Source organism: Rana temporaria, chromosome 4 (genome assembly GCF_905171775.1).
Source record: "Rana temporaria chromosome 4, aRanTem1.1, whole genome shotgun sequence".
In the NCBI taxonomy this organism is placed as follows: domain Eukaryota; kingdom Metazoa; phylum Chordata; class Amphibia; order Anura; family Ranidae; genus Rana; species Rana temporaria.
The window spans coordinates 362,316,392-362,340,529 of record NC_053492.1 but is presented as its reverse complement, the minus strand read 5'-3'; the positions used below and the strand labels follow the sequence as shown (position 1 = coordinate 362,340,529).

At 41.1% G+C, this 24,138-nt stretch overlaps 1 protein-coding gene across 3 annotated transcripts in view; it reads left to right on the top strand.

Annotated features, from left to right (window-relative positions):
* The window catches only part of RGS17 (regulator of G protein signaling 17), a 140,115-nt gene that overhangs the window by 54,082 nt on the left and 61,895 nt on the right, over nucleotides 1-24,138 (top strand). The window contains exon 1 of one of the 3 annotated variants that reach the window (XM_040350891.1): nucleotides 5,750-5,836. The exons of the other annotated variants lie outside the window; for them this stretch is intronic. The gene's annotated coding sequence lies outside the window, so the exon portion shown is untranslated. Of the gene's footprint in view, nucleotides 1-5,749; nucleotides 5,837-24,138 lie in introns of those variants that run through there. 3 annotated transcript variants of the gene reach the window in all.

Here is a 24,138-nt window from a genome sequence, read left to right as displayed (position 1 = left end):
ACCACATCACCGCTTTACTCACTGACAGTACTTGTCCTGGCCTTGAATGCCTGGAGGAGAACAGTCCCCGCCCCCTGCTTGTGATTGGAGAAATCATGAATGCCGCCTCTTGTGTCCAATTGTTGTGCTGTGATTTGTTACAGCACAAGTTGATTTTTGGGAAGGGAGGGTGTCCCTGAATGGTAGTTTGGAAATGTGGTCACCCTACATGTCACAAAGCTCTAATCATCTCACCACTGGTTTCTTGAACATGACAATGAGTTCACTATATTCCAATGGCCTCCACAGTCACCAGATCTCAGTCCAATAGAGCACCTTTGAAATGGGATGGGAGATTCACATCATGGATGTCAGTGGTGGCTGGTGCTCCAATTTTTTTTGGGGAGGCCGCAAACAAACTAAAAAAAAAACATCAATTGCAGCCACTGTGCTCATTAAACGCAGCCACTGTGCCCATCAAACGCAGCCACTGTGCCATTAATTACCTCCACTGTGCCCATCAAACGCAGCCACTGTACCCATCAAACGCAGCCACTGTGCGATCAAACACAGCTACTGTACCCATCAATTGCTGCCACTGTGCCCATCAATTGCCACTACTGTGCCCATCAATTGCTGCTAGTGTGCTCATCAATTGCCATTACTGTGCCCATCAATTGCTGACACTGTGCCCATCAATTGCTGCCAGTGTGCCCATCAATTGCCGCTACTGTGGCCATCAATTGCTGCCAGTGTGCTCATCAATTGCCACTACTGTGACCGTCAATTGCTGCCAGTGCGCCAATTAATTGCTGCCAGTGTGCCCATCAATTGCTGCCAGTGTGCCCATCAATTGCTGCCAGTGTGCCTATTAAATGCTGCCAGTGTGAATCCCCTGCCTGCACGGCACTTACCTGTCTCAGTGATGTCCTCCACACTCCTCGATGTCTACTCCTGACCTCTCTTTCCATCCTCTGCTATGATCGCCTGTCATTTCAGACAATATGTGCCATTGGGATTTTTCTGTGTGTGTGGGTGCAGCTACGGCAATAGGCGCGGACCCACAGTGGGAACCACCCGCACAAATGTGAACCTAGCCTTAGCCTTTATTTTAACCCTGTGCAAAGCCCTTCTATGTGCACCTTACTTCTTTTTTATAAAGCAAGAGTTCTGGCGCAAAGAGGGTGTATGCTCCAATCAAAGAAATTCTCTAAACAATTGTTAGGAAAGGGAGGGGAGAAACAATCTCAGTCCATAAGTCCATGAATTATAAGCAGCGGCAGCCATCCCGAGAGTGTGTCCAACTCTGAAATAACATGAAGAAAGGAGGGGGTGCGCCAACTGAGTATAGTATTAAAGTATAGGTTTTATTTACACATAATTAAAAACACTTACAAGATGTATAAGTGTAACAGCACTGGTGAACGGAGTGAACCACAACTGGGGTTAGCAAGGATTTCAATGCGATTCTCTATGCGACACCTCAGTATTAGGCCCCAGGCGTCACTCCCTCGCAACAGGAGTTTGGGGGATCTATACATTATCTCTGTGTCACATAAAGAAAGGCATTGAGCTACTAAGCATGGACGCATTACAACATGGGACCAGAGCTTAGCATTTAAAATTATAGTTTAAGGTCAATATCCCAATACACCACTACATGCAGGTGATTATCAGTAAGGGACCCCAGGAGTAATAGTACTTGCGTATGAGAGGCAATATAGCTCAGGTAATTTATAGTAGCATACGTGAACTAAATATTGCTGTAGTAATTTAGAGGTAGCTGTCCCTTTAAGGTACTCCTTTGCAATAAGCTTTAGCACAATAGTATCTCCCAGAAGATATGGTAATATCCACACGGTATTTGTAATACTACAATTGTAATAGATGATACATTAGCGTTAGATCTTCCTATAGAACTACAAGTGAAAGAATGACTTCTTATCCGGAATGTCCATGGTGCAAGGTGTTCAAGGCATGAAAGTAGTTCCCAGCAATGCTGTTGTTGTAGAGGAAGTCTTAGCAGCAAAGTAGTAGTTGTTTCCTGGAGCGGTGTTCCGGCAAAGGGACAAAAAGATATATAAGTGTAGCGCTTATAGTGATATGTTAAATATCAAAATACCATAATATATGTAATAAAAATTACACAAAAATAAATAAATATAAAACGTAAATGAACAATATGTGCAACCCTTTAGGAAAAGGGAAATGCCAATAAATGAATGATGTAATATACTTGATGTAATATCCAGTGAAAAACAAAGTCCGACAAAACTTAGTGTTCAAAATAATTGATAATGTTGAAGTTCATTTTTTCCACATATCATTCGAGTGAGTGAGTAAAAATGAAAAAGATGCGTGACTTCTAAAGCGATAAAATCCCACCACCGATAAAAGTGCAGGCTTACCAGAACTTATTGACCACTAGTGGCGTATGCCAAGAGAGGTCAATCAAGGCTTGTTATGACGGATGTCAGAAAACGATCCTTGGCCGGGAATTGTAGACCCAATTGGATGATGTATCCGTGGATGGAATAGGTCCCCAGGGACAGACTGGAAACTGTACTGGTGTAGGACTCTCAAAACCAATTGGTTCAGTGAAGTAATGGTGCATAAGAGGGAGAAAAGAGAGGTGGCTACATAGCGTAACTCCGTATGATAAAAAATTGCGTGTTTATTCACAGCTGACAAACTTACATTTGGCTGATGTAAAGATATCTTGCATGCAAAAATGGGGCGACAGTGGAGTGGGAGGACTCCACTGTCGCCCCATTTTTGCATGCAAGATATCTTTACATCAGCCAAATGTAAGTTTGTCAGCTGTGAATAAACACGCAATTTTTTATCATACGGAGTTACGCTATGTAGCCACCTCTCTTTTCTCCCTCTTATGCACCATTACTTCACTGAACCAATTGGTTTTGAGAGTCCTACACCAGTACAGTTTCCAGTCTGTCCCTGGGGACCTATTCCATCCACGGATACATCATCCAATTGGGTCTACAATTCCCGGCCAAGGATCGTTTTCTGACATCCGTCATAACAAGCCTTGATTGACCTCTCTTGGCATACGCCACTAGTGGTCAATAAGTTCTGGTAAGCCTGCACTTTTATCGGTGGTGGGATTTTATCGCTTTAGAAGTCACGCATCTTTTTCATTTTTACTCACTCACTCGAATGATATGTGGAAAAAATGAACTTCAACATTATCAATTATTTTGAACACTAAGTTTTGTCGGACTTTGTTTTTCACTGGATATTACATCAAGTATATTACATCATTCATTTATTGGCATTTCCCTTTTCCTAAAGGGTTGCACATATTGTTCATTTACGTTTTATATTTATTTATTTTTGTGTAATTTTTATTACATATATTATGGTATTTTGATATTTAACATATCACTATAAGCGCTACACTTATATATCTTTTTGTCACTTTTGCTTTTTTGAATAAGCTGTGTTAGCAGCTACCATTATCGCACTATAGGCAGCGCAGGGTATTCACTTTTCCGGCAAAGGGAGCAAAGGCAGCTGCATGTGTAAGGTAGCTGAGCTTACAGGCTACAGCTGAAAATAAGGCCTCGTACACACCACCGGATCTATCCGCTGGAATTTATCCGCAGATCAGTTCCAGCGGATAGATCCGGTGGTGTGTACGTCCGAGCGGATATTTTTCCGCGGATATATTTCCGGCCGATGGATTTCCAGCGGATAAAAAATTCTTAGCATGCTAAGAAATCTATCTGCTGGAATCCTGTCCAGCGGATTGATCCGGTGGTCTGTACAGACTCACCGGATCAATCCGTCCGCTCCTCTCCCTCGCATGCGTCGTAATGATTCGACGCATGCGTGGAAGTCTTTATCTTCCAGCGTCGCGCAAGTTGCCGCGTCATCATCGCGGCGACGGCGCGACACGTCACCGCGGATGGATTCCGCGCAGATTTCGATCTGATGGTTAGTACAACCATCAGATCAAAATCTGCCAGAGGATTTATCCGCGGGAACGGTCCGGAGGACCGTTTCAAGCGGATAATCCTCTCGTGTGTACGGGGCCTCATAGAACAAGGCCTGGAAGCCAAGTTAATGCTTTTATAGGGAGCAGAGGAGTAGTGCAGGTGCAGTGCATACGCACTGATTCAAGCAAAGCGCGTGTGCGGCACACTTCTACGTTCCAGGCTGGAACGCATTACGGCGCCGAAGGTGCCTATTTAGAAAAAAGAACAGCCAGCGAAAGCGGCTGTTACAATAAGTAAAGAGAGTTCATAATAGGGTACTCAGCCTGAATATGCCGCTATCTTACAGGCTCCACTTGCTGGATCCAGGTCATTGTTAGTGGATGGATGGAGGCACAGGCACCCTGTTGCAACAGGAAGTCTCATGCTAACCAGCATGGACTGCAAAAATGACGTCACCGGATGAAGTTGGAGTCGGGGCTGGACTGTTGCTCCCCCCTCCCCCTCCTTTTTTCATGATTTTTTTTTATAGCTTGCTTCCTTTAATTGGTGTGGGGACACATTGACCACCTTCAGCTGCCTTTGGTTGTGCTTTTCTGGGCTTCTAGTGTATCCCTGAACCTTTAGTGGGGAATAGGCTGGCTCTAGGCATACCTAATGCAAAATGAAAGGGGATGTCTGGACAGCCGCACTCCAAAAATATTGCTTTTTATTGTAAAAAATAGGATCACAGGATACATGCCACAGCAAACAGGATACAAGCTGACGCATTTCACACTATAACTTAGTGCTTAATCGTATGGAGCTATGATTAAGCACTAAGTTATAGTGTGAAACGCGTCAGCTTGTATCCTGTTTGCTGTGGCATGTATCCTGTGATCCTATTTTTTTAAATAAAAAGCAATATTTTTGGCGTGCGGCTGTCCAGACATTCCCTTTCATTTTGCATTACTATATGCATTGCCAGCACCCGTGGCTTCATATGCGGTGAAGAGGTTCATCATTTGCATCTTCTACCTTGAGCGGTTACTCCCTTTCTCTCCAGGTATACCTACCCTTAAAGTGATATTAAATGTATTTTTTTTAATTAAAAAAATAACAAAAATGTTAAAAAGCAGCCCTGATCCTCCTCTTCTTGGGTCTCCTGCTGGCACTTCTGGCCCCTCCTCCTTACTGAGTGCTCCCATAGCAAGCAGCTTGCTACAGGGGCACACGTGTGTGTGCTCGCTCCCCAGCCCCGCTCTGAGTGTTCATTACATTCAGCCTTTACAAGCACTTGAATTTATCCTCTGCTTTACATTATGGAGATTCTCATTTTTTGTGTGTTAGAAACTGCACTTTACAGAGGGGTCTTGACAAGACATTGCGGCTTCCACATATGCTTGCAAATGTGAGAATGCTACCTGCCAGGTTAAACATGCACATTGACCATGGGGCGAACTGACAACTCATGGGGCTCCTGGGAAATAGAAGACTATGGGGCCCCTGGGCTTACAGATGGCCACCACGCCAGGAGGCATTACAGAGGCAGGGGAGCTAAAATCTTGGGATTTTCACATCAGAAGCATGTTAGTTTCAGACATATCAGGGACAGATGTAAAAAAAACATAGATTTTTACATACTGTCCCTGGTTTTACTGAGCCTGGCAACCCTGATGGGGCCCCCTAGTGACATGGGGCCCTCGGGCAGTGCCCGAGTGACTCAATGGTCAGTCCGCCCCTGACATTGACCATAGGTACTCAGCAGTTTCTCCTGGAAATCCATTCTCCCATCTTTCTGAATGATGCTCTTCTATTTTTAGAACATCCAAAATTCCTGGGAGTGCTGGAATTGACAGAGAACAGAAGATCTTCAACTATAAACAGAGTACTGATGTAGGGTGGGCAGGAAGAACCCCTGTGTAAGTAACTGAAACCTTTGCTGAACAGCTTGACTTGTTAAAGGAAGTGAAAAAATATCAGATCTACTGGTGAAATCAACTGGTAATAAAAAGCAAAAAAATAAATAAAAAAAGTATGCCATTTTAGGGTTTGGTCCATAGTTACACTTTAAAAGAGAATTTCAGGTTTCCTGTCACTAAAATAATTTGGGACAGCTTGGACCAAACCAACTTTTTTATGCCAGAATGAACTACTCTAGTAGCTTGTGCTATATACAGTAAGCAGCACTGTGTTTCAGCATTAGCAAGATCAAGCTTTAAAAAGCTACTTTAATACACATTACCACACTTTGTACTTTAGTATAGCTGGCTATACACACACGTGTTGATTGCTTCATCCACACTAGCAGGGAGGATGGATGAATCTCCCCTGCCGAGCATTTGTATTCTGATAGCTGGCGCCACTGGCTGTCAGAATACCTGAACAGTGCCTGCATCTAATTGAACCTCTTTAAGAATCTCAATTTCTAGCCTTAATTTGAAACAAGAAGCAGAGCAGCAGCTCTGCTCATAATTGTAAAGAGCATTGAATAGCAGGAACACTTAGAGCCCAATTAGGTGTGTGTGTCTGTAGAGGGGCTTTTTTTTGGGTTAGGCAGGTATGTTGTCTTAAATCAAAGTGCATTTCCATTGTGTGTTGACATGTGTTATTAAGGCGCGTTTCCAATGTGTTTTTTTACATTTGTATTTTAAGTGGAAAGAGTTGAAGTGGATAGAGCTATTAACCAATGTTATTTAATACCTGTTGCCAACACATCAAAATGCATTTTTTTTTTTTTTAAATCTCTTTATTATTATTTTTTATATCCAAATATACATAATCACAGCTTACATTTGACCACTCACTCAGGAGCTTCCATAAAATCAAATTATTAATAATCATATCATCACAATCACATATAAAACACTTACACATTTAAAGCGGGGGTTCACCCAAAAAAAAAAATTAACATTACATTCAGCTGAGTTGTCAGAATGACATTAGGCTGTTTTTTTTTATTTCATTGCCGTACATACCGTATTTTCACCGCCGCTTCCGGGTATGTAATCTGCGGGACTGGGCGTTCCTAATTGATTGACATCCTTTCGACCGGCGCATATAGCGCGTCACGAGTTGCCGAAAGAAGCCGGACTGCGAGTCGGCTCCATACGGCGCCTACCCACCGATGTTTGGCTTCTTTCGGCAACTCGTGACGCGCTGTATGCGCCGGTCGGAAGGATGTCAATCAATTAGGAACGCCCAGTCCCGCAGATTACATACCCGGAAGCGGCGGTGAAAATACGGTATGTACGGCAATGAAATAAAAAAAAAAACAGCCTAATGTCATTCTGACAACTCGGCTGAATGTAATGTTAAAATTTTTTTGGGGTGAACCCCCGCTTTAACCCTTCCTTAACCCTTTCTTCCAGTGGTGTAGTTTAACCCATTTCCGTATCCCCCTACCCTGAAGCCGTCATAGCATTCTCTATCCAATTTGCCCATACTCTTTCATACTTCTCCCCATTTCCTCTATTACAGTATGTCTCCCTATACAGTGGTAAATTACTATTCACTAGATTTTTCCAGTGTGCCAACAAAGGGGCTTCAAATTTCTTCCAATTTAGCACTATTGCCTTTCTTGCATAAAAGAGCAACAGGCCCACCTGTGTTCTCCTTTCTATAGAAACCGTATTATCTTCTACTAGTCCTAGTATACAGATCTCTGCCTCTTGGTCCAGTGAAACTGACGTTACTATATCGATTAGTCTCAGGAACTCTCTCCAAAACATCACTATCTTTGGACAGAACCAAAATATATGAATAAAATCTCACAAAGTATCTGCACATCTCCAACAATTTTGAGGATTTAGTGGGAATATTTTGGACAATTTATATGGTGTATAATTCTATGTGTTATTTTAAATTGAATTAATTTATCTCGGAGTGAGACTAAAATCTGAAATGGAAATCCATATATCTCCCCTTAGTTCTCTACTGTTAGTTTTGGAACATCTCTTGTCCAGCATTCACATACTTTATTCATATCTGACAATTCTGTCTTTAATAGATAGGTGTATAGTATTAAAATCATATTTTTTTACCTTCTTTTTCTTACCATTTGCTCTAATCCTGATTCTATTATTGTGGGGTACTCTCAGGGAACTGGGCTAACAGAGCATGTACCAACTGCATATGTCTGAAAGTATAATTCTCAGGCACCTTCCAGTTTTTTCTCATTTCTACAAGTGAGGATATTTTTCCTCCCATCTATTACTTATAATATTTTTTTGACTCCATATTTTGCCCATGCTTCTGGGTCTTGGATAGAGGCTAAATGTGTAAGCTCAGGATTTCTCCATAATGGAGTATTTGGAGATATACTTTCACATTGCCCTCCTTTACCATACAGACCTTCCATGCTTTTTACTGTTGTTATCATCGACAGAGTCAGATTGCACCTATATTTTAACCCACAAAATGGTAAGGCCTGTAGCGCCTCCACAGATTGAACTACTGCCGCCCCCAAAAAAACAATCTCTCTTTCATCTAATCGTGTGACAGGCTCTTCAATATTCTATAACTTTTGCTAATTCCCTATTAATAAGCAATTTACACATAACATTTAACTTTCAGATATAAACAGTCTATCATTATTCATTATTGATATAAAGTGCTATCATCATTACTATATTTGACATGAGGACTTCCTTTCCGCCCCTCCCCCACACACACACATCTTGATGGCAAAATGTATATATGGGAAGTAAGAGAAAGAAAGGCAGAGAAAAAAAAAAGAAAAAAAAAACCCTCTCTCACCTCTTTGTGAATAAAAAAAAATTACCTAAAGGGCGCAAATAAGGTGTGTATTAGTAATAATAAATAAAAAACATTTCCCCTTTTCTTTAGTGTCCTTGGTGTCTCTTATGCGTTCATAATTTTATAGTTCATCCCCTTTCTCCCCCCCAAGAAAAAAATATATCCCCTCCCCCTTTCAAGCTTAACATCTTATTGTGATTTAACTTTACTATCTACCATTTCCCACACATTTTCCCCTTTCTTAGTGTCTCTTATAGCATCTTAATAAATTATTAGCTTACCCCCCTTCTCCTCCCCAAAAAAAAATATTTTCTCCCCTTTCTCCTCCCTCCCTTTAATTTCTTACACTCCCCCTATGATTCCACCTGGTAAAAAAAAAAAAGAGTACATATAACGAAAACAATTAATAAAATTCAGTCCATCTACTTAGTATCTAACCATTCTGCAGCCGCAGTTGGTGTCTCTAAAAAAACGTGTGTGATATCCATCAATAACCCACAGTTTGCTGGGATAGAGAAGACTAAATTTAATTTCATTTTCTCGTAATCTCTTCCGTACTTCCGTGTACGCTCTATGCTGTTGCTGTATCTCAGGCGAATAGTCCGTGAAAAAAAACAGTTTAGCATTCTCATATTGAAAATCTGATCCATTGATAATATACGATCACGATCCCTGTAATTTAATAAGCGTAAAAGAAAAGGGCGCGGGGGGGTGGGATCCTGGCTTTGGTATTCGGAAGAAAAATTCTATGGGCCCTTTCTACCACAAAGGTTGTGGACATGTCCGAAAAGTGCAAAACATTTAATAATAGATTCTCTGTAAATTCTACTGGTTTATCTCCTTCCACTCTCTCGGGCAGGCCTATGATCCTAATGTTGTTTCTCCTCAGGCGTCCTTCCGTATCTATTGCCCTATCTTGTAGAATATTAATTTGTTTCTTTAACGCATACAGTTCTTTATTATCTGCTTTTAACATCTCTTCCACTCTTGAAACCTGGCCTTTCATTTCTGAAGTCTTTTGTTTTACTTTTTCAAGCTCATGTCTCATAAGCTGGTAAGATAGCGCAGGGGGCTAATGCTCCTTTGCAGCAGTCTGTGATTGCCTGTGTCCCAAGGGTTTCAGGTTCGATCCCGGTGGGGTCCACTCAGCCTTTCATCCTTCCGAGGTCAGTAAAATGAGTACCATTGAGTTGGGTAATAATGACAACCATTATCAGCGCTTAGACACATCGGCAACAGTGTAATTGGCGCTATATAAGTGTAAGCATTATTATTATGTAAATGTCTATAGCCAATGCATCAATTTTAGTTGTAAGTGTCTCACTACATTGTTTAATAGCTGCCATAATGTCCTTCCCAGAGGGTACATGCTCTTGTTCAATTTCTTTAACTATTGTTGTCTGTGTACCAGCTGACATTCCAACAGCTACTTTACCTGTTTTCCTTAGCTGCCATAGGGGGAGGGGAGGAACAGGGAGTGACAATTTGAGTTTGTGTTGCTTACCTGGGGCCATCCAGACCCGCTGTTTATGGAGCCTCCGGGCTTCTTTAGTAATATTTTTCCTTCCTCTCCTGTTGCTGCATACTCTCACCCCTTCCAAAAGGATGTTTACACTCTCCTCTCACCTCCTCTTCCAAGGTGTTACTCCTCCACACCCCTACTCCGTAAAGATATGTGTTTATATCTACTTGCCGACAATGTTATCAGGAGTGGGGCTTAGAGCAGTCAGCCTCCCAGCATCCAGTCCTCACTGCTCCGTGACACTGCGGGTCAACAGGCGGGCTTCCGATCCACCTGGATGGATAGGGGTCTTTCACCCCGTCCGTCTGTTATACCCTCTATCTCTCCACCACCTCCTCCCACCGAGATCACCCAGAGATAGAGGACATTCCACAGTCCAGCTGACACTTAGGTCGGTCCCCCCCGCTCAGGGGGCAGAGATCTCAAATCCTGGAGTCGGAGGGAGCCACAGCTAAATGTGGTCCGATGCAGAGAGCCCAGAGCGGAACACAAGAAGCAGGCGAGGAGACTGGGAATCAGAGGTCAGAATGGCAGAGAAAAAATAACGGCAATTAGTTGCGTTTTTTTTAGCGAGCATCCGAGGTAACCGGAGCCTTACAGAGCCTTGCATCTACCGTAGAGAGGACTCATCCGATGGTTCAGCTAATCAGCTAAGCTTAGCGTCTTGCACCGCTGGAAGCTTTCGAAAAGCAGAGCCCGCCCACCACGTCACATGCTCCTCCGTCCTCCTCCATCATCATGCATATTACATGAGTTTTGATACATTACCATTGCCTTCTATGGGCTTCCCAATTTACAAAAAAGCAGAAAAACAGGCATGTCATATTTATTAGGCATGTCATAAAATTCCGCTGAACTGCAATTCTGAGATGGGAACAGACGCTATCGCTATTATGGCGAGCCACAAACATGCAGTTTGGCGCATCATAAAGCAAGTCTTAAAATGCAGCAGTGTAATTGGACCACTAAAAACATTCTGTTGCTTTAACAATACTGAAAGCAGATGTGAAGTGAATGGTGCCTAAACATACAGTACCTGTAGCAGCTTTTAGTATCCTATTCTTTACCCAATTTCCAGCTGTTCTGATCAAGTAAAGCTCCAAGTGATGTTGGAGTTTGCAACTAAGCTTTCCCCCACACATAATAAAACCAAAATATCTATATAATTCGTGAACTGGTGTTCAAAAAGATAAAAACAGCGCTGTGAGTTGGTGTATATCCAGCTCTAATAATAGCAGTCCTAGAGATCAATGGTGATGTGATAGGTGATCAGACTCAGGGTATTACTGCACCTTGAGAATAAACATGAAAACAAAAGATATCACCGCTGTCACCGCCGTCTTCCTACCCACAGGGGCCGCGCGCGTGCTGTGAGATAGATGTGGAGTTCCTAGCTGCAGCTGGTGGTCAGTGGAACGCAGTGAAGACCGGTGAAACGCAAGTTTTCTTTCTTGTAGCACCGTTGTAGCCATGCCCTGACGTGTTTCGTCACTTCCGACTTTGACAGAGGGCGTGGCTAAATAGCGCCATCACTATCTCTTTATACTCGCTCAACAAAGGCTATTGGATAGAAGCTCTCCGCCCCCCGGTCACGATTGGTGCAAATCCGACCGGACGAGCAGACAGACATCAGCCGTGTTGTATGGAGTTTTAAAAGAGGATGTGAAACGAATATTCCTACTGCACTTTTAATGTGGTTAATAAACCGTGGCAAACCATCAATGTGCTTGTCCTATAAAGGTAAACAGACCATTAAAAAATGATCCATACAAGCGATGGTGTAAAAAAACAATCATATAGAAAAGGTTTAAAATTTACTGATAGTGTTTTTTGTATTTTAAACACATGCTGCATTGCATCCAATCCCGGATAATGTGGGCGTGTTTAAGGTCTCTTACGATTGGTGCAGATGTGTGTGGTGAACTTATCTGTCTTAAAGCTCTTACATTATACTACGAAAGGGATATGCGAGTACTGTATTGATTTACATCACTTCAAAATCCGTGTAACTGCGACAGTATTCAAAGAATGGTGGTTTTATAAAAACCAAGTCTGAAAGTTACTTTATAGGTGTATGTAAACGCCGTAGTCACAGTGACCGAAAAAGCTAAAGATGCACTGTAACGCACATCACATAGGTACGAGGGATGTAGTATATATAAAAAAGAATATAAAACTCAGAAATACATATAAAACGAGAAAGAGTAAAAGCCCTCTTAGTACTAGATCAACGCATAAAAGAGAAAACTGTATAAAAAATCTATATATAAAAAAGATCATATATAAATATAGAAAAAATATATATAAAAAATATATATTTTATAAAAACATATAAAAGTATATATAAAAAATAAGAAATATAAAATATATATGAATACATATTACAGGATCTGTTGAGGGAGATGGATGTATGTCACAGAGTCGGTAAACCAGACCTAATTGTGAATGAGGGCACGGAGACAATGTATATAAATAAGGCCAGGGATAGATCATGAAAGCAGACTGAAAGATGATCGATAAAGAGGCAACAATGTATCAAAAAAGTATATCAAAAATATATATAGGTAAGGAATAAGGCTGTGAGTTGGCAAACTGGTAGTTTGTAGTCTTTAAAATGGCCAATAAAAGAACATCGTTAAAAAACACTTAGGATCAGCAATCGCTAATAAAACAGTTTATGTCAAGATCGACGTTTAACCCTTTCGGTACTAGGGTCCCGGCCATGTATATCCATTCGGTTTCACGTTTGGACAGATCTCTTACATAATTGGATCCTCTCGAAGAGGGTTTAATGTGGTCGACCCCCCAGAACTTGAGGCCGGCCGGGTTGCAATCATGATGTAACTTAAAATGTAGTGATACATTATGGTCCTTGTATCCTAATTTAATATTGGCCACATGTTCAGCTATCCTAATTTTTTATTTTCTTTTTGTTCGCCCGATATACATTAGTTTGCAAGGACATTCCAACATATACACAACGTAGGTTGTGTTGCAAGTAATGAATGAACCAACTTGAAATTGGGTACCATTGGATGTGGACGTAAACGAGTACATGGAGCCTCTTGACCTATCGGCTTCTTTACAGGGGAGACATTTTTTGTAAGGAAAAAAGCCTTCTGCATCCCATATTGATGGGGGCTTTTTTGGAGGGTCTAGTACCTTTTTCACGACTTTATCACCAAAGCTGACGGCCTTCCTATATATAAACCCAGGTTTGGTTGGAAGGACCGTATTGAGTATCTTGTCCAAGAATAGAATATGCCAATGGCTTTTGAAGATCCTTTCTATTTCTTTATATTGGCTATGGTATCCAGAGATAAAGCACCATTCATGCATATTTTTCTTTATCTTGGATTGTGATGTGGATAGATAGCTCACACATGCCTATTGGCCAATAGAATTGTATGGAAGGAGAGAGAGACAAAGCATTATGAGTGCTATTAGCTTTTATTAATTTGACTGCTATACGTTTATTGATTGGCTGCATTTGCTTATTTCATCAGTACAGTTTTTTTATTTTTTTTAGCTGATTAGAAGTATGGTATTCATAAAAATATATATATATATATATATATATATATATATATATATATATATATATATATATATATATGTATACTCACCTAGGTGGATGCAGCATTGGTTCGAATGTCGGCTCTAAGACCAAGAACTGACAAACACCTCTGATTGCTGAGCCCTTAGTGCTTCAGGCTGCAGAGAGCTGGTTACTGAAAAATACCCCAGTGTGAAAGTGTTCTTTTTTTTTTTTTCGAACATACTACTACACCACCTCTGTTAGAACTTGCTTGCGAGTCCTGAGATCTGATATGCTGAAAAAGACTAGTGAGCTACGGAAGACAGAGTGGTTAGCTGGAAAATTTATAGTAAAAGTGATTTACCTGCATTGCTTCCCTTCTCCCTTCTTCCCGATAACTTTTGTCTACAGCCCTTGTACCTAGTAAAGCTAGCCATACATGGAGAAATTTTATTTCCTGCAACCCCACAGTGTTGATGCAGAAATCCCTCCTGCCATCCCCACCAGAGAAAACGGTCATTATAGTGGATAGCAGGCACTAGTGATAATCACAGGTAAATCTGGGACATGCTGGTTGTACCAGAGTTGATCGATCGATCAACTTAGTATTTTAAGCCTGACTATACACAGTTTGAATCTCTGCAGGTTCTTGCTGAGCCGGCCGAAATTCGAATTGTATATGGCCTGCCTAATGTAATGACTATGCCGACAGCTCTCTTGCTACTTGGCCTTGCTTTAGACATACTTTAGGAATGGCAGCAGGGAACCGCATGAAATTCATGCTATGGGGCTCTATAATCTGTAGTTACAATCCTAATTCAATGTAATCTAATGTCAAATTTTGTAGTGTCCCCCCTCCAAAAACATCCAAAATCTGCTTGCCTGTGACCTCCAAAGCAGGTGCATGTTTGGTGGCAGTAATCTGTAAAATGACAAATGCATGTGTAATTCTTTGTCACCTGTTATTAAAATTGAAGAAATGTTCCTGTAATTCTCTTTTAAATAGAAATTTTCAATACAGCAAAGGTACAACAAACCTGCTCAGCCTTCAAGGAACCGTTGAGCACATTGCCATCTAGTGTTGTTTCACTTTAACAAAGTATGGTGTAAAAAATGTTGTTCCGTAAAATGGAAATAAGCAATAATGTAAGAAATTATTATATATAGAAATTTAAAAAAATCTAACACCATATTATAAATGAGTAAGGAAATTCTATAGCTGTTATGCCTAAATTGAATCATGTGACTGGTTATATATATATATCCATTTACCAAAAATACAGTCATTTATTGCTTAATGTCTACAAGTTTGTTAAACTGTAACTTTCCAGCAGTATACAATCTAACTTACAATTTAAAAAAATAAAATGAAATGAGCTATAGTAGGGTCTTTACTTGGACTACTGTTATAACTATAAAGCAATGGTAACACTGTGGGGTTGATTTTGTAAAATCAGAGTGAAAAATGTGGTGCAGTCTGATATATATGGTAGCCAATTAACGTCAAAATTCAGCTTGTTCAAATAAGCGTTAACTAAGAAAACTGGGAGCTGATTGGTTTCTGCACCAGATTTTGCATCCTCCAGCTTTTGTAAATCAAACCCTGTGGTTATAATTTTCTAAATGACGTGTGTGTGTGTATGCCGCTGCAATGATCACACAACTAGCCTGCCCGTGCCGCTGGACCTTACTGTGGGTGATGATATGTGCATATAGAGATAAAACGACATTAATACCCCTTTCAAACTGGGGTGCTTTTCAGGCATTTTAGCGCTACAAAAAGCCTCCCCAGCGTGAAAGCCCGAGTGCTTTCACACTGGGGGCGGTGCGCTTACAGGATGGGAAAAACAGTCTTTGGGACGGTGCCAAGGTGGTGTGTACACCGCTCCTAAACTGTCCCTGCCATTGAAATCGATGGGCAGCGCTGCCATCGCTTACATTACAACCTCCTTTAAACCTTTCCTTTTAGATGCATTTCCTATCATACTTAGCACCATCTAATGCCAAATTAAGTATTTTCTGTTATAAATCAAAGAAAAACGTTCAACAAGCACAGGAAATAATAATATTAATTTTTGCCCTAGTTGCACAGAACTAATGTAGCTGCACTTTCTTTCACTGTGCAAATTGCTTTATATATTTTTTACAAATGCACCCCAGTTACATTAGATTTTATTTTTTCTTAATGTCAGGTACAATATTGACACACCCATCACTTAGCCCCCTTTATCCAACTGAAGGCACAAAAGAAGCATTATGTAGATGTTCAAGATTCACAACAAACTAGAATCACAGAGTGTACATTGAACATCAGTGTACAGTGAGCTATATATATATTCAGGGGTCACAAGTGCTGTGCACCCATGTGAACCCACAATGCAAGCGTATTACAATCATTTATGCCTATTGTTTGTGTTATATCCCTGAACCTGTGGGTCTGTATTACTATCTAGATGCCATTAAGGTGTTGCTAACACATGCAATGATTGGATATTAGAAGGTTCCATAAAATAAGACTTGTTTTGAATTATTAGAACACAATTTTATAATGAAGTGAATTTAGATTCTAAACTCATTTTGGATTATGATCCTTATTTACGGAGTTTCTATCATTCAACTCGTCGCACGGGAGACTTATTTTTTCAACATAACCACTATTTTCTTTCACTCAGTGTTCGTGCTTGATTAATGTCAGGGATGCAAATAAGAGACATTGAGACTAATTTACTAAAACTGGAGAAGGCAAAATGTGGTGCAGCTGTGCATGGTAGCCAATCAGCTTCTACCTGCAACTTGTTCAAATAATGGTTTCTCTGCAGAGCTGCACCACATTTTTCACTCTCCAGTTTTAGTAAATCAACCCCATTGTGTGCCTGATACCAAAGAAGTGATTTTCACTCCGTTTCCACTTTCAACGTTTCCATTCAGTTTGTGTGTGTTATGTTTTTCTTATGTTTTGTCTGATGATGGGTATTATATTTTTATTAGATCTGCTTTTTTTCCCTCTCCTGATCCATCCATTTAGTCTTAAATGAATGTAAGTGATAAATAGCCTTTTATCTATATTTACTGTAAAAAGATATATAAATAGACTCTTACACATGATACCTCAGGGGATAGTGCATTAATACAGAACACAGAATTCTTTATTTTTAGAGATTTGAAGATAGACAGGAAACTCATTACACTGTATCCAAATCCTAATATTCAAGTAAGTGGAATAACTCAGTAAGTGACACGCTCATTCTACTGAAACAGCATATATTCAGGGGGAAATTGCTGCAGCATTATATGGGTTCCGCCAATTTGTTATACATCATGCAAGATCACACTGTAGTAAAACAGATTTTTTTTAAAACTGAACTCACAGCAAACAGCTATATAGCCAGTTGATTTGCATTTCTGTCCATCTGATCCTGAGATTTAGTTAAGGTCCCTTTAACCTCCCTGGCGGTATGATTCTGTCTGGAATTACGTACCAAAAGCGGTACAATTATTTGCAAGAAAATTTGGCGTTTTATACTGTAGGCCTGTAATTCTTAGGAATAACTCACTTAAATCTGACCAAACAAGAGTCTTGTAGGCATCCCGGGTATGACATTTTTTTTAAAACAAAATTATAAATTATAATATAATAAATAATTATAAATAATTATAACAAATAATAATATAATTCTAATAAAAATTATTCAATAATGTAATCAAATCAAAATCACTGAAATTTTCTCAGTTGCAAAATTGTCGCTGTCGTTATTTTTTTTTTTTTATGATGAATTTCCCCCACAAATCGCTATCGCACAATTCTGCAAGTGATTATAAATTATTATCGCTGTTTTTTAGCTGATCTAAAACCATTTTTGACATAAAGGGACACTTTTGGTTGCTATGGACAATCTACAGTTTGCAGGGAGAAAGAACAGTTTTTATTATATAAAAGTACATGTAGGGCACAGGACAGACCACTAGGGACAAGGGGGGTGTGTTTTTTTTACATACGCTTCAGCCAATCAGGTTACCGATAACCAGAATCGGTGAACCTGATTGGCTGAGACGGCCGTCAGTCTTATCCAAGGAATGCACCCCGTACGTTCCCTGAATAAAGCATCCGGGAGACGAGGGCTGTACTCGGAAAGCCGCTGGCTCTGATAGGCACTTCCGCACAGCCAACCAGCTGCCGTTATTCAGGTATCCGGTGCCCAAGGTCCGGCTATCTGAATAGACCAGCGGTAGCTGGCAACAATAACATACATTCATGCAATGCATGAATGTATGTCATCTGCGAGAGACAGAGGGGGCGGCGCTGCAGTTAGTAAAAATGACATTTTAAGGAAAAAAAAAATTCTTAAAGGGCCCGTTTTTTTTTTTTTGTGACTACAGAAGCGGGCGCGCCCGGGCACCCCCTATTGACGGGCTGCCACTGCTGAGAGGTTTAGAAGTAGTATTAGAATTAAAAGAGATGTTGAAGTCGCCGGGAATGTGGGGATTTCAGAAGAGAGAAAGTAGGGTAGTCAGGCAGAAAAGTGGGTGAAATACCTCATAGGTATTGTGTGGGGCTAGAAGGATTCCCACTCCACCCCCCCTTCCGTCCACTGGATCAGGGGGAGTGAGCCCAGAGAAGGCCACCATGGGCGAGGGAAGCAGAAGAAGCAGTATCGGATTTATAAAGCCAGGCTTTGGTAATGGCAAGTAGGGTAAAGGAATTTGTGATGAAGAGGTTGTAGAAGGTGAGATTGTTACACACAAAGCAGGCATTCCAGAGGGCGCAGGAGAAGGGGAGGCTGGTTTTGGGAAGAATATGTATGGGAACTAAGATTGCGGCTTTTGCCAGAGGGTGTGAGGTGATAGGAGTATTAGGCACAGTAAAATTGAGAAGGCCCAGGGTTTGGAGATATGTCACCAGAGGTTAGAAGAAGCAGAAGGGTGAGGGAGGTAATATGGGAGTGCAATTGATATAAAGGGGCATACCCTGGCACCCTGGAGGTTTTTTAAGCACGTGGGTGTAGAATTAGCAGGGGTTGGTGAGTGCAGTAATAGGGAAATGGCAGAAGGGAGGGTAATATATATAAGCTGTGGGGTGGAGAAGAGGTGTGAAGGAAAGAAAGTTTAAGGAGAGAGGACACAGCTGTCAGAAGTGGTAGAGAGCACATGTTACAGAGTGGAAAGAGAGCTGAACAGAGAGACAGGGTCACCTCAGCCCGATTGGTGCTTTTCAAAGAAGTTTTCTATGTTTGTTTGATTCTTGCAATCACTGAAATGCAGGACTTTTTTTCAGGGGAAATTGGGGGAACTCAGTTCCACCACCTCTGGCTCAGACCTTTTGGTGCCTGCTCACCACAATCACTTGTAAACACAGAAGTCTGGTTTCTGTGTTTACAAGTGACAGCTCTGCACACTGTGTGTAACCCCCTGAACTCTACACTCTGTATGTAATGCAATCCTGGTATTTAATGCCCCTTTAAGACCCTTCTACTGTTTGTGAAATTTGAATGGGGTTGTGGTTGAGTTCCTGCACCTATTTTTTGAGAAAAAAAGCTCTGCTGAAATGTATATCACTTATGTAAAGAATCACTTAGAAGCTGAATCACTAAAGGAAAGTACCCCAGCAAAGTGCCCAAAGCAAAGTGCTGTCCCCATAAGGGTGCTCTAGTTTTAGACTGCAAGTTGCTAGGGATTCCTTGACTCCTGGATTTCTGACTCTCAGGATTACCTATGTTCTTTTTTAGAAAATTGCTAGGAAGGCATTCTTCCCACTGACCATCAAAGTGAGGAGCATTTTTTTTCACTGACCACCAGTGACCAAGGGGTATGAATACTTTTTCAAGGCAGTGTAAATACAATATAATAGATAGGCCTTTTTGTGGGATCATTTAGTATCATTGCTTAATGATATTAGCCTGTTTTCACATGTCTATTTGAAGAGCAGATTTCTTGCAAAAGCAATAAACTGAAAGATGCATGGGACTGTATGCAGAATGTTACCTACATAAATAATGACTCAGAAACCTGGAGCCAGTTAAACTTGGCCGCAGGCCTTTATTACTGGTATTATTTAATTTTATTCTTCATCAATCTTTATTCATCAGATAACCATTGTGATGTAACGAATCAACACAACACTCATAACTTAAACCACCAACAGTCCTCAACCTAGTCACCACGACTCAGGTTGGATATTAACTCTTTATTTTTATTGTACCAAACCAACCCCATCGTCTATTCACAAAACCGACAGGGGTACCACGTAATATTTTAGGCCGCGACAGGGAGGGGGGAGAGGGAGTTCAAAGGATAGGTGGATACCTGAGAATCTGGTCACCACAGCTTGCTGCTCCTGCTTTAAATAACCTTCCTTCCTTCCAGAATGTTCTCCTGTCCCTTGTGACCTAAAGCCTGTCCCCTATTGGTCCCTAGCTCACCTGAACTAATGTCATTACCTTACAGGTGTGAGGGGGAGGGGTTAACACCGCCCTCCTGGTACTGTACTCTTCCCATTAATCCGCAGGTGTGTGGGATAAGAAGCAAGGAGGGGGGCCTGGAAACTTCCCTCTGCAATCATTCCCATGGGCTCGGGGAGCTTAGAACAGCTCCCTTCACTTTCATTATTTTAGTTTAGAAAATCCTATTTAAAAATATGGCTAAAATTTTAAGCTTAGGTTTCACAACACTTTTAATAAATATTAATAACTTTGTACGGTATTTGAAGATTTGAAATGAAATGTAAATCAGAACTTCTTATGTGATTTGTCAGATTTATGTCCTTCTGTGAGACATATGAATGCACAAATTTCAGCATATCATAAAACATGAATTTTACTTTACCAGTGCTGCCTTAGCTATCATCTATTCTTAACCTGTACTTGCGCTCTATAGTTATAATTATGACTGGTGGTAATAGTCTCAACATCCAGAATCCACATATATACATGTTAGAGAATCTTAGTGAATAAACCGCATCATGAAGGCCAGGGAACACACCAGACAGATCAGGGATAAAGTTGTTTAAAGAAGGGCAAGCTTTGAACATCTTACGGAGCACTGTTCAATCCGTCATCCGAAAATGGAATAGAGTATGGCACAACTGCAAACTTACCAAGACATGGCCATCCACCGAAACTGACAGGTCAGGCAAGGAGCATTACTCAGATAAGCACCAAAGAGGCCCATGGTAACTCTGGAGGAGCTGCAAAGATCCACAATTTAGGTGAGAGAATCTGTCCACAGGATAACTATTAGTCATGTACTCCACAAATCTGGTCTTTATGGAAGAGTGGCAAGAAGAAAGCTATTGTTGAAAGAAAGCCATAAGAAGTCTCATTTGCAGTTTGCGAGAAGCCATGTGGGGGACACAGCAAACATGTGGAAGAAGGTGCTCTGGTCAGATGACACCAAAATTTAACTTTTTAGGCTAAAAGCAAAATGCTATGTGTAGCGGAAAACTAACTTGGCACATCACCCTGAACACACCATCCCCGCCGTGAAACATGGTGGTGGCAACATCATGTTGTGGGGATACTTTTCTTCATCAGGGACAGAGAAGCTGGTCAGAGTCGATGGGAAGATAGATTGAGCCAAATACAGGGCAATCTTACAAGAAAACCTGTTAGGCCTCGTACACACGACCGAGGAACTCGGTGGGCGAAACACATCGTTTTCCTCGTCGAGTTCCTTGTTAGGCTGTCGAGGAACTCGACAAGCCAATTTTCTCCATTCCCGTCAAGGAAATAGAGAACATGCTCTCTTTTTGGCTCGTCGAGTTTCTCGACAGTTTCCTCAACGAAAATGTACACACGACCGGTTTCCTCTGAAAAAAAATATCTCCCAGCAAGTTTCTTGCTGGTTTTTGTCGAGAAACTCGGTCGTGTGTACGAGGCTTCAGAGTCTGGACAATGACCCTAAAAATTCAACCAGAGCTACAATGAAATGGTTTAGATCAAAGCATATTCATGTGTTAGAATGGCTAAATCATAGTCCAGACCCAAATCCAAATGAGAATCTGTGGGAAGACTTGAAAATTTCTGTTCATAGACACTGTCCATCCAATCTGACAGAGCTTGAGCTATTTTGCAAAAAAGAATGGGTAAAAATGTCACTCTCTAGATGTGCAAAGCTGGTAGAGACATCTCCAAAAAGACTTGCAGCTGTAATTGCAGCGAAAGGTGGTTCTACAAAGTATGGACTCAGGGGGGCTGAATACAAATGCATGTCACACTTTTCATATATTTATTTAAAAAAATAAATTTAAACAATTTACCATTTTCCTTCCACTTCACAATTATGTGTCACTTTGTGTTGGTCTATCACATAAAATCCCAATAAAATACATTTAAGTTTTTGGCTGAAACATGACAAAATGTGGAAAATGTCAAGGGGTATAATTTTTTTTTCAAGACATTGTATCTGTATTAGATTTTGCTTTGCAAGACAGGACCTAAATATTTATTAAATATTCATGTGTTGACTACAGATTCTTCCATGACAAGCCCAATTAATTTGAAGACAAATGCCATAATCAAACATTAATGACCATTTAAGAGTAAGTTCAGTTACTGATCAATAAACAACACTCTCTTTTCTCTCTCAAACCATCTATATTATTAGGACTACATTAAACAGTAGTCCCATGAGATGCAGGTTTTCAGTCTGCAATAAACAAAAGAGCAAATGTTAATTACAGCCAACAGAATGTTTTGAAACATTGTATGTATATATATATAATTATAATATGTCCCTCTTTTACTTAGACCCGGTTCACACAGGGACGGCACGACTTTGGGGGCGACTCAGCAAGGTGTTTACAAGACGACTTCAGAGGCAACTTGCAAAATTACTTCTGTATTGAAGTCAATGCAAGTCGCCCCCAAAGTCGTGCAAGAACCTTATTCTAAGTCGGAGCGACTTGAGTCACTCCTATTAGAACAGTTCCATTGAACAGTGCGGAGCGCAACTTGTCAGGTGGCTGAGACGCCTGACGAGTCGCCCCTGTGTGAACCGGCTTTGAGGGTACCTATATCCCTCAATGATCTACAGTATGAATAAGCAGAATAAAACAAACGGTGGGACTTTAATGGCAGCACAATATTTGTGCTTATATTTTTGTTGAATATATAGTGTTATATAAATCTGCATGTGTTTGGTTGGAGCAACATGCCCACCTTTTCACAGGTAGAACACTGTACTGGGAGTATAGTTGTTGATTTACTAAATGAGCTGTTCAATTTGCAAGGGAAGTTTATGCAGAGCTTCATGTGATTGCTTTGTAAAAAAAAAGCCCCACTTCTATGCAAACAAATACCACTGTTATGCCGCGTACGCACGACTGTTTTTCGGGATGTAAAAAATTACATTTTTAATGGTCTAGAAAAAACAATGGGCCAAATTCTCAAAAGAGATACGCAGACTTAACTCCATTTTTCTAAATTTACACGGCGCGTATATTTGCGCACGATCGTCAAAACGACTTAAGCAAACATTTCCGTATTTTCAGCCGTACTTAAATTAGTTACACCTGCGCATCCCCGGGCGCAAATTACGCTAGGCTCGCCGCTGTTTTTGATAGGCAAAGATGCAAATGAGGGAGTTAGGGCGATTCTCAGAATTAAGTGTGTGTGCCGTATTTTCCGCCCTGTGCGCACCTGTTACTTTTTCTGACTAAATTTCCACATTATAAAACCATCCCTAATTTTACACATGCTGTGGAAGGGTTTGCTGTAGGTAGTGACTAGAGCTTAGAGCTATAGTTGTGAAGGTTATTTTTGGAAAAATGCCAGGACCAGCTATGATTGTGACGGCACTTGCTGCCTTACAGGCACAAAGGAGGAGGAGGGCACAGAGGAGGAGGATGAGGGCACAGGCGCGAGTTTATCGTCCACGGCGTGATATTTGGCAAATGCCAGATTATGAGGTGATTGGCAACTACCGTTTTGATAGGGAGGCCATCCTGGAGATCACCCAACTTCTTCATAAGGATCTTATCACCCCAACCCTACGTTCCCATGCCCTGACACCTCTCGAAAAAGTGATGGCAACCCTCCATTTTTTAGCGAGTGGCTCATTCCAGCGTGCATCTGGAGGTGTGGCTGGGATGGTGCAGTCATCAATGAGCAAATGTGTCCATCAGGTGGTCCCTGCCATACTGCGGCGCATGACCAACCAGTTTGTCATGCCCACCCAGGAGGACCAGCGTGTGCAAGCCATGATAGACTTTTATAACATTGCTGGCTTTCCAAGGACCATCGGGGCGATAGACTGCACCCATGTGGCACTACAGCCCCCCCATGATACTGAACACCTGTTCAGAAATAGGAAAGGCTGGCATTCGATAAACGTACAGGTTATCGTAGATGCACATGGCCTCATCTGGCACGTTTGTGCCAAGTTTTCAGGCTCGTGCCACGATAGTTACATCC